The 20,338-nt window shown below is 42.1% G+C and overlaps 1 protein-coding gene across 2 annotated transcripts in view; it reads right to left on the bottom strand.

Moving 5' to 3' along the window:
- The window catches only part of Hr4 (nuclear hormone receptor 4), a 150,841-nt gene extending 138,345 nt beyond the window's left edge, over positions 1 to 12,496 (bottom strand). The window contains exons 1-2 of one of the 2 annotated variants that reach the window (XM_076627978.1): positions 10,719 to 12,496; positions 9,556 to 10,631 (exon numbers count right to left, since the gene is read on the bottom strand). The gene's annotated coding sequence lies outside the window, so the exon portion shown is untranslated. Of the gene's footprint in view, positions 1 to 9,555 lie in introns of both variants that reach the window. The other variant, XM_076627976.1, reaches the window with a different exon arrangement.
- Positions 12,497 to 20,338: the final 7,842 nt, after the last annotated feature.

Raw genomic sequence — 20,338 nt, 5'->3', positions numbered from 1 at the left:
TACGTTGAAAAGCAATTATAAAATGGTAGAATTAAAGTGTTCGGGCTTTCAATTTTTGTCTGTTCAAATTAAATGTCTATTGACATATGATATATTTGAAAGGGGAAAAGAAAACATAAACATAAAATGTGTAAAACTTTTAGTGCTGAAAGTGCAATGTTCATAAAATTAAAAGTATTTGCGTTTCGTAAATATAAAGATATTTCAAACTCGACTACTTATAAATCCCTCAACTATTATTTTAAAAGCTTTTAAATAGATAAACGATGTTACAGATCTTCAAAATGTCGAATGATTCGATTATAATAATAAAATATATATTTATACTATTTACAACTCTGGAATGTCGAACATTTACAACAATAATAATTAAATAAAAATCAAAAAATGTTATCGTTATAATAAAGATTTGTTAGATGTAGTTCATTGTTTAATATATGCTTCAATAAATATTTAAAATTGTATAATTTGCAGAACTTCAAAAATGGATTTGGTGCATTACGAGTTACATAACATACAGAAATCACTATTTTCTAACAATATCCTCTTTCATTCTGAAACACAAAGCACATTTTATGTGTTACTCTTTTATGAATTAAAATGAGTTTCACATAGTGGTATTATTTTGAATTAGATGCACAAATATATCTTTCACTCAAAGAAGCTTCGTTTCATAATTCTTCTAAAAACTGATAGTAACTGATACTTTATTTTCTTCTCAAATATAGTACGTATTTGCTTATTCATAAAAAGTTTCTGAATTACTTAGGTTAATTACAACCACGTTCCATTGATATTTTCGAAATTAGTATCTAAATATATTAAACTGTAAAATTTTGTTTGCCCTGAAGAAATCAGCAACTTGTAAATTAATTGATAAATTAGCGTTAGTTTTATTTCATATAGGGAATGCTACAAACATCTATACAAAAATGTCAACATTTCAATGTCAAAATGCTGTTACTTAAATGTCATAGTTTAACGACAAATATATACATACTATCGCTTCAAAGGAATTCAATCACGATCCGAACACTATGTTCCGCGGTTAAACATCCAGATTTACAACGATTCTGTTCATCAAAACGTTTCGAGCTCTTCCTGGTGTCGCAAGCTTCATCTACATTTCATTTTATACGACCTATTGGCCAACCGGCCGATGCTCAAACGGTACTTCTGATATTTAGTCTGCACGAGTTTCGCAACGCCGTGCCATGCCGAAGCATCGGTATACACGGTTGCCTAGTACCGAATCGAATTAATTGCCAGCGAACCGATTCTTTTCGGCCGCGAACAACCCCTCTGGGACGATTCATCGTTCGATCAGAAATTCGTTTAATAAATGAAACGCGTTCAATCTCTATGAGAATAACAAGCACGAATTCTTCCATGGTAAAAGAAACGTTACAAATCTCTAGTTTTAATTAGACAATTTGTTTTGCATTGGCAAAAGATTGTGCGATTAATACGACTATCGTTGGAACTCACATCCTGTCAAATCCATAGGTCCGTATTGTTCTTCGAAGTATTTATACGCGAGATAATGATTCGAAAAAAAGAAGAACTAACTTATTTTAGGTCAGAGAAAAAAGATAAACTTGCTTTTTTTGAATTGTCACGATAGCCATGTTTTTTCGTCCTAAACGAAAATTATGAATTAAATCATGACAGAACGAAACGAATTGGGAAATGTAATATGTAACATATTAACATGTTCCCTGTTACAGCGCTTTATCTGACGGCAGCGATCCATTCACTCGATTAAAATTAATTGTAGCAATAATGGTGACCTTGTAGGCGACGAATCTGCATACCGTTCGAAATAAACGGCCTTTCATTAAAAGGGTGATCGGAGGGAAGGAAACGTATCACTCGATGACGAGCAACTTTCTTTCACGAACCTGCGTGATATGCCGTTTTTTACGGGAATTTTTTACCATTTTAAGAGAAAATAGTTAGAATAGACATTAGTGCGGAATATTATATTCATACTACAAATAAAATACGTTTCTTCCCTACAAAATATTTATTACACAGATAAAGGAACGTACCCATGTACTTCGCTTAATCAAGAGCTAAAAGAGAGTTTGCAATTTGAAATTATCTTCTATAAAATTAATTCGGAAAGTCGCTACACAAAAACCCACCCCTAAAACCTATTTTCTCTCATTACCTAACCCCAATATCCATTACTCAAAACAAACTTTCTCTATCCCTTTCAATATACCATCCATCCACCTCTACCCACATTCGACAAAGCAAGCCAAGTAACAGCCCACTTTGATTGATAAAATCAACCGGTATCGTATCCTGTGACGCTATTCGCCACCCCTTGAAAGCTCGAAATAACAAGCTCGTCATCATTGTCAACAATCCATGCTGTTCCATCATCCTTTTCCTGCAGCAAACGAGTCATCGTGATTTCCCTTGGAAATCGGAAGATGAGCCGAACCGCTATGTAGTAGCACGCTGTGCGAGGGTTTGTTTTCGTCGAGGCACGAAGGCAATGGCGTAGCCGTGTGCAAGTAAGCCGATTACATATGCGGTTTTGATCAGAGAGAGGACGAGAGGCGCGTCGCAAGAACACTGTCAGTGCGGGGGCGCTACTCGCGCGGTCGTGTCGACCGCGGGTGTTCGGCGAGGAATAGTCCACCAGAGCAGGAAGGGATAACGAGCGCGTGGTCGAGGTGGGAGAGCGCCAGGCGGTAAAGTGGGGGTTGTTCGGTGGCACTGGTGGCAGTGGTGGCAGCAACGGCGTGCTCGGTGTCATTGCCTCGACGCTCGGGGCGGCCAGTGACTCCATCACTGACCTAGTGCCGAGGATGGCCGATCGGAGGCGGAAACGGCCGAGCCAGAGGCCGTCGACCTCGGCCGGCCTCCAGCGCGACACACACCGATCCTATGAGTAGCGCCCCGCGACCGTACACATTGCGCCTTGTCCTTCTCTTTCTGTGTCCCCTCCCTATTCCCTACGGCTCGTCTGCACATCTCAACGCTCTATCGTTCTCCGCGTTTTCTCTTTCTCTGTCTCCAACGTGGCCGTCTACCCCACTCGATCCGCTTCGATCTCCGTTTCGCCGCGTCTCTTTCTCCAAGCTTCTCCGGGAGCTTTCCATCTCTTGTGCTAGCCGCCCATTATGTATACAGCGTACACAGGCCGGCTGCTGCTGTCCGGTCGCTCCTGAAAACCGCGGAAATGCGCGAGTTACGGTTATGCGTGAGTTTTGTAACTGCGCGAGGAGGAAGAGAGGAGGAGTGGCGTGGCGTGGCGTGGCGTGGCGTGGCGTGGTGCGGCGTGGCGTGGCGTGGCGTGGCGTGGTGTGGCGTGGTGTGGCGTGGTGTGCATGCCGCATGCCGCGCCGCGACACAGGGGTGAAGGAGGCAGAAGGGCGGTCTTTTTCCATTGCAGGCTCACGCACGCGGGCCTAGAAAAACGATCCCTCGCGTCGACGTGAAAACGTAATCCAGACGTGTTGGTTTCGAGCCTGTTCTCCTCGACGCACATTGACGAACGACCGGTAGACGTATCGGTTTTATGACGGGGAATCTGGCAATTTCACCGTAGCAGAGGGCTCACTGTTTTCGATGATGGAATTTCAAAGGCAGTTTAGCACAGTATAGTACGCTCAATGGATCGACAAGGGGAATGCGGGACGGACGGGCGGTCGGTTCGTGTTCGATGGATAGGGCACAGCTCACGAAGTATCGTTACTTATTTCGATAGCCGTGCAAGCGTCGTGACTATGGCTATGGATGTCCTATTCTCGACAATCGTCCGCTGCACAATCGTTCGTTCATTCGTTCCATCGATCGATCGACTTCGACATCTTTCGCTTCAATTTTTGGTTGCATCATCGTTGCTGCGAGATTCTGTTCCATGTGAACGTTTCAGTTAATTGCTTATGTATGTCAATATCTTTTATTCCTTAACGCATTAACAGATGAATAATACATTTGTTAATATAATTTAATGGAAAGATTTAACTCCCTACAAGTACATATTGCACGAAAAATTGATTACGATCTTTACCTTAATTTGAAATCCATAGACTACTGTAATAAGTAGTTACTATAAATTACAAACAGATTATTTGTCGATGTAGAGCTGTACTAATTTATTAAGAGGCTACAGTGGTCAGTAAGCGATATATAAAAATTATAGTCGCATAGGCATATAACTTACAAGTCACAAACGATTAATAAAACCTTAGAGAACCTATGTAGACACATAATAACTCATCATGCATGTCAAGAACAACCTTTCGATTACATCTTCGGCTCATTCCATTTTTCTCTGACGAAATACACGAGTAGAAGATGCCTCTATGAGCCAACACATCCGGAACACCTTGCATGCACGAGCGAGACAGATGTACCCGTGGTCCGTCCGTGACAAATACAATGAGATTGTAAATCAAGTTGGGTAGCCGACCAACTATCGAAGGAAATATCGCTGTCGCGCGCATGAATCATTACGAGTACGACCAGGTATATTATCAAATAATCATGCATGAAAAGAAAGAAAAAAGCGGAAACGCTAAAAAAAGGGGTCGAATAATCGTTGCGATATGTCTGTTCTGAAGTTCCCAGTGAAATAACCGAAAGAAATCTATTCCATTGGCTGACGAATGAAAGCACAAGCCACCCGAACTAATTGTTGTCACAATGAACAACGCGAGCTAAGGAAGTTGTATACAAACTGGCCGTAGCTGTTGTATGTGTATGAAATACGGTGACGCCCAACAATTTGACAGTTTCTATCGATAGCCCAATGAAACAATGTGGGGAAAAACACGTTTATTAAAAATACGCGTGACTGTCGCTTTCGGGTCGCTATTGTGAAGAGAATCCAAAGAGAAACGGGCGTGAAAAGAAGCTCTGTCGTAAGAATTTGTCAAAAGAAAGTAATTTGTCGTTAATTTTTAGTTGCGATTTATCACGATTTAGTTGGCTTTTCGGAAGTTATTCAGAATTTACGTTCAAGTACATATCTTTATCTTCTAGTTAAAATACCGAGGTAACTACGCTATCAACCACGTTTACCGTTGTATTTATATATATCGTTATATCACGAACACGATGTGAAATTACGTAATCTTAAAATGTATCGTACAAAGTCACCGATCTCCACACAAATGATTCTTATAGTACTCTGTACCTTCAGCTGTCTCTATAAGATTTAATCGAATTCAAACATGTTGTTCGGATCAATTCAAGGAAACAAAATTCCGATCCTACGAGGTTAATTAATTCCATCTATCCATCTTTATCCATTCCTACTTCGTAATTGTAAGTCGTCTAACTCTTCTTCTGGTACAAGCTTCATATATCCCATGACGTCAAATTCGACGCTTGCATTCAGCGAATCTTTAAGCATTCAAACCGCGAGATGTTGCCTCAACTTTTCACTGCTCTTGCATTCTGGCCCGTGATCATTGTCGATCGTCGTGACGGAGGACAATTATGATAAAGATATGCGGGATGCATCTGTTTAGTATACTGAAATACTCGTGGTGAGACCGGAAACGAGATAAATGGTCCTCGCTGTTACCATTCACCGACGAACAAACGTGGAGAGACACATTCCAATATTAGTCGATATCAAAGACAAGAACGGTCCGTACTGATGGCCTGTAAACATTACAATCACAAAATATCGCGAATGAACATAACCACGAGTTAACTCTATCGTGGCGCTTTTTACAACCATGAGTGTTTTCTTGAGTTGAGGGTGAATAAAATAGGAGACGTTTCGGGGCGTTTAGATTGTAAAATGGTTTTTTAAAGTCAGTTGTCGAGTGGGTTCGTGCTATATCGTTCGACGTAGTGGATTTTGAAACTCGCTCTCTTGGAATTTAACGTTTTTATTGAATGTAAGGCATGGGACTTTGGATTTAAGTAAAGTAATTGAAAGAATACCTTGAGACTGTAAATTGTGAATTATACTCTGCAGCTGGTTAACTGTTATTGAAACTTACTTAAACTTTACTTTTGTTTTTACTATAAATGCTACTAAGATTATAAAATAAGCGAAATATTTTTTGGCAATAATGGTAATCGATGAAGGAATTAATTCAGACACTAGAAGTTTCAGCATAACTTGGAGTTTAAATTTAGTTTTAAAATGTGAGTTTAACGTTATTTTAGCACTATTTAAAATGAACATGGCTTAAATATCGAAAATTTATATTTTCTTTATTCTTCGTACAGTTTCAAGGCAAAAGAAATATCATTCCGCTGGTGGAAATAACGAACACGCGAATTCAGTGAAAATTAAACTGGATTTCAAAGGCGATGGAATCCTTTTCATTGATCGAAATAATTTTATCCGTTCGATTCGAGTGCGTTCGCAAACTATTTCTAGTATTTCCCGGTAATTAAAATTATTAACATACGTTCATGGACAAGCGTGAATAATTTTACGGATATATGAAAACGAATGTTTCGTGGGAACAATTTAAATGTTATTATGTACACTATATACGTATATATACATATATATATATATATAATTTAAATGTTTTAATCGACTTATTTAGTAGAAACTTGAATTTCTAATGGTCACCAATTCTCTCAACAGAATTTAATTCACCGATGCGTCTATTGTTGCCGAAAAAGTATTTCATTTTTCTTGCGAAAATTTGAATTTTTGTATTAGAAATATTCGAAGAAAAATTAAGGAGAAGTTTACAATCTGTCTACGAGAAAAAACACATTTATTTTATGCTAAACGCAGGTTTACAGATAAATGTTTGCTATAGCAAGTGAAGTGTAATAGCTAAAAATGGGAGATACCATTGACCGTTGATCATGATCATGAAATGTATATTTTGGCAACATTAAAATACCAGAGGATTTATTAAAGAATTAAAAATATCTTTTCCAGATAAATTAGAATTGTTAATATTTTAGATTAATATTCATTTGAGATCGCCTTTTCTGATTCATGATATGCGGTTATATACGCGTATTTTTCACTTGAAAATTAATAATTATATTTCTTAGTTTTTAAAGAGAGCAGGAATATCGTAGCTGATCTTGCATATATGTAGAACTATAAAATACATAGAACTGTACGTACGTGCTTTATTTATAGATTGTTAAAAAAATGTTTCCAAATTCCCGTGACTTTTTATTTGCTTGCCATATTTATATTTCACAAGTATGTATATTTTCACATTAATTTTAAGTGTTAGTGTATAAAATATTTAATGTATAAAATATACTGAATCAGTAAAGAAATATTTAAATTATAGGATGAAAGTATTCCTTGTTTTATTAATAGAATAATTGATCGTTTTTGCCTATAAGGTGAAAAAGAGCGAAGTGTATGGGGAAAAGAAAACGAAAGAAAGAGAGACGAAGAGAGAAAAACGGGACAGGTACGGATATGGCGCGCCACGTGCACCGAGATTCGCACGTTCCTAACCTACCCCATTCGTTAACCTGACCCATGTTGCGATTCCTCCGTAGGTCGATTCCCATCGAGCGCGAATTAACCTACATAGGCATAGGCATTTCTGCGGGCTCAAACCATAGGTTTCTGTCGATACAAAATTAACCAGCGCTCACCCTTCCGATGCAACGAACGTTTCCACTCGATACGCAATCTCTCTTTCCCTATTGATATCGTCGTTTCTTTCTCTCCTTCCTTCCCTTCTCACCATCCTCTCTCTTTCACGGAATTTCTCTTCTCGTAATTCTTTTCCTTCTTTGAGAATTTCTCTCCCCATAACCCTCTCTTTTGGAAGAAGAAAGTGATCATTCTAGTCCAAAGCATTTACGCCTGAAGTATTTTCTCAAGCAATTTAAAAGGAAGTGGTTAATACTAATCACCGGGTAGTCCATTGAGTTTCAGACATTCGGTTGGAACTAACAAATGAAAATAGATTCATAATTTGATACGGAATTTGGAACATCTGTGAAGCTAAATGAAAACATTTGAATGTAATGTATAGTCTTGCAAAAAGAAAAATCTCTCTGCCTGAGAAGCAGAGGTGTCATTTTGCTTGGAAAATGAATAACGCTTGATGAACATTCCACTTCGCGACATCCTTTCGTTCCATTTCGCGCGCGACGCCCTTTTCGAGACGAAACGGGAGTCGCATAGAAATGTAACCAGATGAATGTCTGCGACGTTTTACCGAAGAATTTCGGCCAAGCATATATTTTACCTTCCAATCCGGTCAAGTCCACTCGCTTTTGTACTCGTTGCACCGGATTTCGGAGGGGATCAGCCGAATTTCGGACGAGTGGAATTTCGTTTTCCCTCGTCGGCCTACATTTTCGAATTCCGATGCGCGCACATCAAAATTTATAGATTGCAGCACTTGAGAGTTATTTCGAGTCGAATACGCGATTATTCAATTTTTTGAATAAATGCTACTAATTTTTTGATTACTTACAAATAATTATTATTAGTCAAGTAACAGTTATTATTGGTCAATAATAATTATTAGTAATAATAATTATAATTATTACTCCGAACTAAATTAGTTCGTTAAGGCGTTCACAATCCGCGCGTTAAACTTACTATAAAATTATGTATCAAGGACCGGAGTAAACTGTATAAAATTGAAAAGATACAGGTTAAGATCTTAAGAAGAATGTTAAGACCTTCCCAATGTATAAAATTATCTCTGCTGACTCGTAGATATATTTATCAGAAATCCTAGAATGTGTATTTTAATATGCCGTGAATGAAACTAGCGGTAGTCGATGAGAACAAATTGCCGGAGGAATCTACTCGCGCGCAGACAATGACTTCACGTAGAGTAAATCGCGGATTCCTTTTCTTTCACGGAGGAAGGGAAACGCTCTCGAGCACGCGAAAATGAGAACGAGTCGCGGTAAGAGACAGTGAAGCAGTGAAACTCGATCCGCAAGCTTAGAGGTCGTTTCTATCTGTTTCCTTTCCTTTCTACCGCAAGAGTAAAGTTCCATTCTGTGACTAGCAACGGTACATTAGACTCGCGAACACTCTTTCTTCGCGTTTCTCAGATAATGATATTGTCGGTATCGAACGAACGAATTTTTACACGTATCAATCCCTGTTAAGTTTCAAATATATTGAAGCGTTTTACTCTGGATACTTGGAAATTATGTGTTTGCAGATTTTGTTAGACTATGATTTACCAGATAATCTAATCCATACATAATCCATAGAATAATATCGATAGATAGATCATATAACTTTTGACGTAACAGTCCAACTAGTATTGCTAACGAAATCTGATAAAGTTACCAATAGGTACTGATAAATTGTTCCTATTAATGATTGTCCCAATTCCTAACAATATACGAAATAACACAATAATAGACAAATAAAAAGTTTCAAAGAACATAGACATATAGCTATGTATGTAAGTAATCTGCAATTCGGAAGGCATTACAGAGAGTTAATAAAAAACGACGATCGATCCCACAAACGCCTGATTGCTTTTGATGCAGGGTACCGATTTTTTTACTCGATGGATCGAGAACGTTCTGAAAAATCGAAGGGATCGATACCGAGAATCAATATTAACGGCATATGGCGTACATGGTGCAACTTACATTTTTGGCTCGTCGATGATCGGCCATCAACGTGAGCGGCAGGTGTTAGCGTAGCCTCTTTTCCCCAACTGTGCGGTGTTCCGGAAGTAGGAGCGTGGACGACACCGGGCCGGTCGCGATCGCGGCCGCCTTCAGCTACTCCCCAACTCGTCGCACCTGCGTGTCATTCTCCGTCACGGATTATCTGCCTTGTAGTATCGGACCTGTCGTCGAGTAAGCCAAGCCCAGGGGGTTCGCTAGCCAGGAAAATCGTAATGTCGATCACTTTCACTGCGCGCCGCGCGTTCCCTTCCGTGTCACAATCATGAGACGACCAGGGGCGGACAGGAAGGGGGCCGAGACACGAAGAGAAGAGGAACACAGAAACGGGCGGCGAAACGACGAGGAATACAAGTGAAAGAGAGAGAGAGAGAGAGAGAGAGAGAGAGAGAGAAGCGGAGAAAAGAAAGATAGTCGCGCGTTGGTCAAAGAACGGAAGATGAGAAGGGAACGGAAGATGAAGCAGACAGTGAGAAATAGGGACGGAGCAAATAGGAGAAAGGAGAAACGCCGCGCTGGAGTGCCGGTGGATCGTCACAGTTTCACTTTTAAATTGCTCGAGGCGCTCGCTCGCTAGCCACTCTCCACTTGCTTTATTCCGCGCTGCTGCGTTGCGACTAGGTCGCGTGCGTGTTGTGTACGAGGATTACCGTTACCGTTAACGTGACGTAGACAGTCACCGGTAACGTCATAGACCGCTCACTCTCCGGGTGTGCTCACCTCTTCCTGTTGGTATTCCCCGCCCAGCTAGTCGCTTTACTTCGCGCTAACGAACTCTCGGATTGACTTTCGATATATACGTGTACGTGAACGATACGTGCTTCACACCTTGTTGGAACCTGGCTGCGGGGTTCCGATACCACCGAGTCGTTCGACTGGTTCTGCAGGAGCGTCGCTCTGTTACATATCGGTTATCGTCCACTCTTCTCTATTAGCGTTGACCGCCAGGCTGTTGTTGGTCCATTTACCGGATTCTTTCGATCGGTCGACCACGTCAACGAACTTGAGTTCGATCCTCGTGATCCATTGTTCTACTTCTACAGGAAACAAACGATCCTGCGCTGTGAATCAACGCTCGACATCATTGCACGATCGTTAACTATCTTCCAGCTTGCGCTTCATACCTCTCTGTGGGTTAATGATTCGGCTGGAAAGTGCGTGCTGTTTGCGACGAGGCAGCTCACGAGATAAAAACTCAAGACAATGGACAACTGTCTAGCGAAACTGTTTCTTCTTCTCGATCGTCTTTCCTCGATTACTGCTATCAGTCCGGTTTGTGCACCGGCACGCCAACACACGACAGAATCACGACGCTTTCGAGTACTTTCCGCCAGCGATTCGCGGTCATCACAGTTCAACATCAAGCCTGCCGTCTTCGGCCACCGAGCTACTATTCTCGTGCGTACGTTTACGCGACGAGTTTGCCGATTATTTGTTCCAAGAACTTATGCTGCAACTGCTGGAACCGTGCACGATTCTTCCTCGTTTACGTTCGCTGCAGGGAAGTAAAATGGCTCATGGCACGTGTCCCTTGACGGCGAAAGCGACGCGAACGTGAGCCTTTTCAACGATTTACTCTGTCACGATGACTAGTGGTATCTACTCGATACTTTGCATTTCGTTGGTTACAATCGACATTTTAAGGGACAAAAAAGCTGCAGAAATAAATTTTCCTTCGTCTGAAATTTTATTTGTTTTTTACTTTTACTGCTGGCTACGATTTGCCTTGCGTACAGCTTATTGTATTTAATAATTCATTAGACTATTATATAAAATTCTCTTTGATCGCGAAAATCGATACTAAATTTCCTTTCTCTTCTAAAACTGACATGATCTCTGGCGAATAGCTGGAGAAACAAATTATGCAGTATAAAAACTGAAATTATTCGATAGTAATTTTCTGGTGACATCGTTCCAATGCTTTCCCTCTTGTAATTTGGAATTCCGATTTACGCGTGGCTCAGTCGCGTGCACCATTCGCCAACGGGCCTGTTTTATAATAAAAGCATAGACAGCTGGCCTGATATTCGCGGTGGCAACGAACCGCGGCAACGTCCCGCGGCAACGTCCCGCGGCAACGTCCCGCGGCAACGTCCCGCGGCAACGTCCGACGCCAACGTCCCGCGGCAACGTCCCGCACCAACGTCCCACGACACGGAAAGGGCAAAGGGGGTGCGCGAGATCTCCTCTCCTAAGCGAACACCAGTCGCGATCGATCGCGATGATCGTTCCGATCAATTAACTGAACGAATTTGTCGCAGTCGGAATATGCGAGGATCTATGCGAACGCACAACGACCTATGAAAAATCCAATGAGGTTTGAAAAAGAAATTCTATACGATACAAACCCCTTTCTATCGATCTATCGGATCCTTTTTAAAGGCTATCATCGAGATCGATATGATTCTTTAAAAGATACGTTAGAATGTTAATAGAAATTAACTTTTCTGAGATGATAAAATTTCGTAGAAGAATCTCGTATAGATGAATTTGTATCTTCTTGGAAATCTGAAAATTAACGGCAGCTATACATTCTTCGGCATACTCATCGAGTATCAGCGAGCTTTGGTTACGATAAGGTTCGATCGATAATTGACTCGTTATCGGGTACAGTCGGTGTAGCGCGAGACAAGACCGCCAACCGTGCACGATAGCCTCGAATTATTGCTAGATAACGAGATCAATTCGGTTAATCGCCGTTAGGTGAGCAAGTATATATATCTGACTGCAAAGCTCGAGTCCGTTGGTTCTATTTGTTGGAAATCTTTGAGTAAGTGTATATAGACAAAAGTCAACCGAAAATTTCAGGAAATTATGGAAAATTTAGGAAACAGAGAATTAACAAAGCGTATAAATGGGTAAAAATAAAACGAGATCTGTTTTATCGTTCAACATTTTGTTCTTTAATATAACTCGCAAATATTACTATGAATCAGACACTATGAGTCATTGATAAAATCTACCTACTTTTAAAATATTGTATAGTTTCCATTTTAAGCATTAATAAATCATGTAACTGATGATTTTTAAGTACCAAGTACGAGATCAATTCAAATAGAGAATAAAATGTGTAAACGATTAAAAGATAATATAAACAAGTTGACGAGTTTTATCTTCTTAAGTCACTTGGTATATGTGTGCAAAACTTGAAACAGGCGATCGAACTGGTTAACGATATGTTGCATAGTCAAAATTCACACGCTAGGAAATTCCAATAATTAAAGCGCTTACGATGTCGCACTTAACGCGATTACCGAACGATCGATCTGATTAGCGCAATTACAAACCGTATATTTCGTTGGACAATAGGAAAAGAATTGACGTTCGATGTTCGATCGTTGATGGACTTTTCAAACTTTACATTACATTATTACGGGCCCAAAATTTTAAGTGAAATTTGAACGTTTAAAAATACGTTTGCAGCGAATCATGATAAGAGTACTAAAAGAAAATATTGAATTAATTATCAAACCAATGATTACTTTCTGATAGTTTGTTTAAATATTGAAAATGTTAAACAATTCAAGTTTCAAATCCAATCCAGATAATCAAAGTCATAATGATATATATAATTCATCATTAACTAGAATAAAACATTAACTTGTTTCAGTAGCTCTATCACTTCTACCTTTTATCAAATCAATTTAAATTATCAAAATTTTATTATCAAACATCTGTAGTTTCAATTATATAATAATAATTCTAAATCGGTTGCCAAATAGTCAATTAACCTAGAACCAACATGTCCCGTTTAATTTCCTTTATTTCCCTATGAACCAAAACTCTAGACACTATCATGCGCTAAACATGTTTTTCGACGTCACGGCGCGTCGATGTGAAAGGGGTGTACGTATTCGTGCAACGAGCTCGATTTCCACACGGAGGTAGACAGGCTGTCTCTATTTTCATTGACACGTTGTTATACCGACACGAAAGAGGCCCGAGCGTAATGCGGTGCCGCGGTCACGACGCGCGTTTTATTTATAACCGCGTCTCGGTCAGAAACGGGCTGCGTTGCGTCGTGACGCGCGTGTCGAATATTACGCACGCGTACTGCGTCCTTTCGCGTGCATATGCGGCACCGTTCGCAAAGTGTTACAGAATCAAAAAAGATCATGAACGCGAAAATCGACGCGCGGAAACAAGATCAAGAGAAAGGAAAGAAGAAGAAGAAGAAACAGTTATTAGTCCGACCTGCTATTCTAATCCAGCGATTCCACCCGAACGCGTCGCCTTTGAAACGGGAAGAGAATTGCCTGATACACCGAACGACCCGATGATGTTTCTTAAAATAACGAAACGCCGTGGCTTATATTTAGCGGCAGCGGTACGTTTGGAAGTTCTTCGGGTTTTTCTGGATCGAGCCACTCGAGTCGAACCTTTGGTCGATATCCGATTGTCATGAAAGAGAAGAGAATCGATTTAGATCAGAAGAATTTAATTCTGAAACACACGACCATCTAAGCCGATAAGATTTGTCGAATTTCGTCAAAATGGTCAGGAAACGATTATCAAACAATTCGTCGATTAGGTACCACGGCTTTTAGGTGAGGTATTCTATAATTTCAAAGTTGCTAATATCTTTCTATAAAATTTTAAGAAATGGTTCACCACGGTTCGACTACGAAAGACAGTCCACTTTATTTTCGTCGTGGAAATCGATAAATCCCCACTGAGGAAGCCCGAAGAATCTGAGCAACTTGGTATAGCCAGCGTCAGACAGCTAAACAGACGTCCGGCAGCTATCTAAAACTGTCGTTAGGCACATTCGTCAATCAGCCAGAGGAAAATTCAGTAAGAACCAGTTACATACCGAGCATCTAATCCGTTGATCGTTCACGCGTTACCCGATAAAAGTGCTCGATCTGGTTATCAATCACGATTCGATAGATCTTCGCCAATCCAGTCTTAAAGACGACAATCCCACGTTATGGACTATTTCGCGTTTCGTTTGGCGGTGGCAGGCAGATTTCTAAAAAGAAATCGCGTTCGGCGCACGAATCGAAAAACAACGGCGGTTACGAGTGTTTTCCCCGTTCTTTCGATCGAAGGTGCTAGAAACTCGAATACGAGATTCCCTCGATGTGTCACTTATGAATTTGGAACGTGCGTTCCAGGCGCGAACACGCACCACATGTGTTCCCAAAGCGTATAAAAGAGGAAACGGTAGGCGTTTGCAACTCGAATACCACGAAACAAAAATTAAACGAAGGTTAAACCAAAACTTTCTGCCGTCATGGAATCGATCGTTCTTAGAGATACTTAAATCTCGTAGGGATCCCAGGAGATTCCGGTACTGCGAGGCCGACGAGAGACGAAGGCAAGACAGGAGGTTCGCAACGATGATCTTCTGGGACGAATCGACGTCACTGGATCAAGAATGAAAGAGAGGAGAAGAAGCGAAAGAGTGTAAGTTGTTCGAGCAGAGAGGGTGAAACACGGGCAAGAGAAGCGAAGAAGTGTGCAGAAGGAACGAAGAAAGAGAGAGAAAGAATAAGGAGCTATTCGAAACAACACAACGAATGCGCACGGTCGCGCACGTGCAGTGGATGAAACACGTGTACCGTTGATGAGGGAATAAAGATCGGCTTATTGTTGGAAAGAAGCGGATGAGGCGAAGAAGCGTGCGTTGTTGTGGTGGACCGAAACGCGCTCGCTCGCTCGCCTGCGAGAGAGAGAGAGAGAGAGAGAGAGAGAGAGAGAAAGAGAGGCAAAAAGAGAGTGAGAGTAACGCTCTCAATAAGGGATGAATCGAGGATGAAATATCGCGAAAAATTCGCGATGAGCAACGAAGCAATAGACTATCTCGCGAGAAATTGCGTTTGTCATCGAGTATTCATCTACCGATTGACTATGGGTACTTTGAGTCCGAGGTGTGTGGCGCGAGATCGATGTATCGACACTGGGATAAACGAATCGAGATCGATGTCAAATGATGAATAGAAATTCGGAATTCAACGAAGAAGAATGGAGGAACGAAAAATGAAACAAATAAAAATGAACGAGACGAGGAAGATGAAGATCGGAACTGAATAACACGTCGACGGATGCGTATCGCGACGAACGTCATACGTATATATGCATCTATTTATATGTAATGCGTGTGTATGCGTGTATATGCATGATGAATATATCCGGGAGTCTCTCTCGCTCTCCGGCTGATCACGACGTGACAGATTTCTCTTCCTGTTCCTTTATCTTTTCTTTCGGTCTATTCTCTACTTTCATCTCGATCCGAAACGCATGTATTTTCTCGTTCGTCCCTCGCGCGTTCTCTATATAGGCTTTATACGTATACACACACACACACACACACGCGCACGCACGCACACACACACATGTGTGTGTGTATATATATATATATGTATAATGAATGTGTATATATATATATATATAATCAATATATATCGTCTCTCCGTGTTTTCCCCTCTCCCGTTTACTGCATATCACCACAGGTGATTCACTGGGTTCCTCTCCACTGTTCCTCTCGGTCTGGCCCTCCACCCGCGACTTCCGCAACGACGGCCAGAGAAGTAGACTATTTTTAAGAATACGTGCGTATTATTACATCGAGGGACTATAGGAAAACAAGTAGCAGAAAAAAACTAGCACTACACTGACGATACTCATACACTCGCGCTAATATATAACTCTCTACTGTGATTGTATCCACTCGAAGGGTTCACCGCATGTATATCCCTTCCTGTGACTCGTGCTCCGATTTGCCGCTTCTCTCTCGAGCTGACACGCTGACGAGCTTAAATTGCGTGGATTCACGAAAACGCAAACTGCAAACCGAAAACTGGCCAACGAAACAACAAACGACGCACACTATTGTGGCTCGGTCGTCGCACTCGCGGCTCTCTTCCTCCTTCTCCACCTCCTACTCTTTCTGTTCCTTTCCGTTCTTTTTCTTTCTCCACCACCTTCTCCTTCCTCTTCTTCTCCTTCTTCTTCTGTTTCTGTTTGTTCTTCTTCAGTATCGAGTAATCCTTGCCGGCTGTCACATCGAAATGTCACGAGGTGGAAATCGACTTAACCCAACAATGTTCACGTATGGGATACAATGACTATTCCCGTGGTAAATGCACGTTCACGATTTTAGCCGATCATTTACTCTCGAGACACGATCATCAGAGACGAAACGAAAGACGCGAGACACGAGACACCGACACCAAAATATATCGACAACACCGCGAATACTGTCCCCGTACGTGGACACACCATTTTCAGTCGCCGTCAGTCGCCGAGGCGCTGCTCTAGTCGAACACGCAATAGGAGGATGCAGAGAGAACTCCGTAGAAAGCGTTGGGTACGCTCGTCCGCGATAAGCCGACTCTCCGCGCGTGCACGCGTGTAGCCTCGAAGCGCGACAGACGTCTCTCCTCCCTCGTGGAGAAGGGAACGAACGCGCGCGGTCAGAAAAGCCGGGGAAAAAGACACGCGGAGAGAGAGAAGCGGCGAGTGGATGACAGAGATGGAAACAAGGACTCGGAGGGACAAAGAGGGAAGAAGAAAGAAGAAGGAGCGAGTAAGCGAGACGATAACGGGGACGGGTGGTATGGCACTAACGAGGGAGAGAATTCTTCGCGAGCAAACGGGGGACGAAAACCGATCGGACGAAACGCGGGTGCCGAAAACGTGCGGCGTACGACGCGCGATAAGTCGTTCTCTCGCGGCACCGGAAAGCAAGCCACGACGCGAGGAGCGTGCGACAGACCGTGTGCTCTCTGCTGTTCACCGGGGGTACACGCACGAAAGAAGAAAACAGAGTAGGTAGAGAGAGTAGGTATGGAGCGGCCATGTGTAACGCGGAACACGCGCTCTCTTCGCGCAGTCGGCGCGATCTCTCGCTCGTAACGCAACGTCGTCGTAGGGAAACGCGCGCACACTCTCTCTCTGTTTCTCGCGTTGCTTGCGCCCTGCCGGAATCGCGGCGACGAACAGAGGCGAGAGAAGGTACACGGTATAGGGACACGACGGGTCGGAGTGGCGAGAGAGACAAGTTTGAAAAAGAAAGAGACAGAATATGCCAGTGTGAACGACGGATCAAGGGAGCGAAGCAGAGAGACACGTGTGTAATAGATAGAGACAGAGGAGACCGCAGAGAGAGACGGCTGAAGTGTACGGGTCTCTTTCTCTCTCTGTCACGCGCGCACAGCACACACGAGGTTACGAACAAACGCGGAACAGACGAGGAGAGGCCAGGGCAGCGCGCGAGCGACGTAGCTCTCTAGCAGCCGGCAGCCTGCCGCTAGGGTCAATGACCTCTCCTTGCCGTCGTCGAGCTCTCCTCTGCTTGCGTTTACTTCCCACCACCCGTGCTTCTTCACCCCACTCGGCGTACACTCGCGTTCCCCCACCGTTCAACCGTTACCCCACCCTGTCTACTCGATCCCCTCCACTTACCGATTGCCCCACCGTTGCACAGTTCTCGTACGTCGTACATTCAAGTCAGCACGTCGACGTATGTAGAAAACGACGTCAGTTGGAAGCGTAACGACGACGTTTCGCCGACGCGTTTTCACGGCACGGAGGGATGAATTTTAAAAGGGTTAGAGGGGCGACAGCGCACAAGCAGAAGGAAGGAGAATCGATGCGATGGTGGGGAACACCGTTTTATACCCCGCCTGTGGTGAATGAGTATATTGGTGGGGAGACGCGGGAGTGGGGCGAAGGGGTAGAAGCTCCGTTACTCTTGTGTTGCTTTCGTCCTTCCTCGTTCTCCTTCCTTCGCCTCGTTATCCCCATCTCATTCTCGACGCCGAAGCACCCCTGTCTTCGTATTCTCTTTCTCTCTGCTTCTCTTCTGCTTCTCGTCTACTTCTCTTCTGCTTCTCTTCTGCTTCCCCTGTACTCCCTAATTAGGGGTGGGGACGCGCACCTCCACTCGCGACAACCACATACCGGGTTCACTAGTACAGTGTACCCTCTCGAGCGGTGCAACGCTCTCTCTTCCTGATTCCGTTTCTAACCCGAACTCTCTCCCCCCTCCACTCTCAAACCGCTTCGAGGAGATCGACGCGTATTGCGGCCGAACGGCCTGCAAGAGAGAGAGAGAGATAGAGCGACAAGGTGAAGAAAAGAGAAAGAGTACGATCGAAGAAGGAGGAGGGTCAGTGATGACCGATTCCGGCGGTAATGGGATACGATCCAGGGTCAGATTCGGTGTGCGTGAAAATGAAGGGGTGGCATCTCGCACTTGTCTCCGCGCTCGTAAAATAGGTGTCACGCTTGTCAATGCTCCGCCAGTTTGATTTGTAAAACGTGCGCTTTCATGGCAGCCTTCATCGTGTAGTCTGGCTTCGTAGCTTAAATGATATAAAAAATCGTGATGACAAATTTGAACATCTTTCTCTGGAAAAGATAAAGTTGTTCATCGATGTTTTCGCGTATTTCTTTATAATGCGGAGATATTTTGAATCATTTTATTCGGATGTCTAAAATTTTGTTTATTGAAACATGATACATTTTCTAGAAGAAGAATTAGCTTAGTGCGTCAAACTATTAAAACTGATCGATATAATACGTCAACTAGTAATCATCCCAAATAATCTAATGATTCCCCAAAATCTTATCTTATAATTTTAGCTTAGGAATCAACGTAATCAACTTTTACTCGATTACAGTCCAATAATTTTGACCATCGATAATGTCACTTAATACGATATTATAGAAACTTCGATCTTCTTATAGTTCAAACTAAATCCATAAATACATACCTTTGTTCGTATCTTTGTTAGGTTTATCAAATTCCATTAAAAATCCATCAAAGCGGCTCTACTAAATGCCAATTAAAACAAAAGAATGGAAACTCTCGAAAAATGATTTCCATACTTTTAAACCTCTTGATCGATGCTTTATCGCTTCGCAATAGCTAGTTCTTCTGTGATTCCTAACAAACATTACCTTTTGAAAAGACAGTAATTGAAATTTAATGGTTCCATTTCTAATATTTTTAAATATTCACAAACAGCGTTTACAGTCTTAGCGTCTAGTACTACAAGAATGGACGTAAGTAGTACACGTATTCCGCCAACGATACTCCATTATGGATATAATAAACCCGTCAGGGTTCCAGTGAACGGTATTGCCTTTTCAAGGCCAAATTTTCACTGTCGAGCGTCCTTGATAGATTAGCCTGTTGTTAGTTGCCGTTATCGACGGTTGGAACTCGCTCGATAGACCTTTGCTCGTGACATTGTAGATTGTAGCCGGCCCGTAAGTTTCCTATGATGGCTGGATAGATTGTGCTGTTTCGATCGGAGATTGAAGATTAGATCGGAGAGAAGTATGGCCGATGAAGAGTCAACGGCCTCGCTGTTTATTCGATCGACCAAATATCATCGACACCATGCATGCTCATCGAGCAGAGAAACTGCAGAATGATAAATTATCTGTTCAAAGTTTCGATCGTCCTAGCCTACATTCTCGAAAACCTTTTTCGAAATTCTTCCGTCGAGAGAGATTCACAGATCGCATGACGCAATGTACTTCAAGTGGCTGTTTTTCCTATCGAGCAATATCGTAGACGGAAGTTGTAGGTAGGTGTAGTTTGATGATAAGAATTTCTTTATTGATCGCTGGATTGATTTCTAATTAATACGTATCCAATATCTGATTGTTACGTGTGATAGCAATCATGTGTACGTAAATTAATCTGTTTTATTCCTAAGAAAATCGCTATAGTAATTTGTAAAAATTATTGCTAATTACATTTGTTAACTAATTTTATCGTTAAAAC

The sequence above is a fragment of the Bombus vancouverensis genome, chromosome 3, assembly GCF_051014615.1.
Source record: "Bombus vancouverensis nearcticus chromosome 3, iyBomVanc1_principal, whole genome shotgun sequence".
NCBI lineage: Eukaryota > Metazoa > Arthropoda > Insecta > Hymenoptera > Apidae > Bombus > Bombus vancouverensis.
Note: the sequence above shows the minus strand (reverse complement) of the source record. Positions and strands in the feature narration are given on the sequence as shown.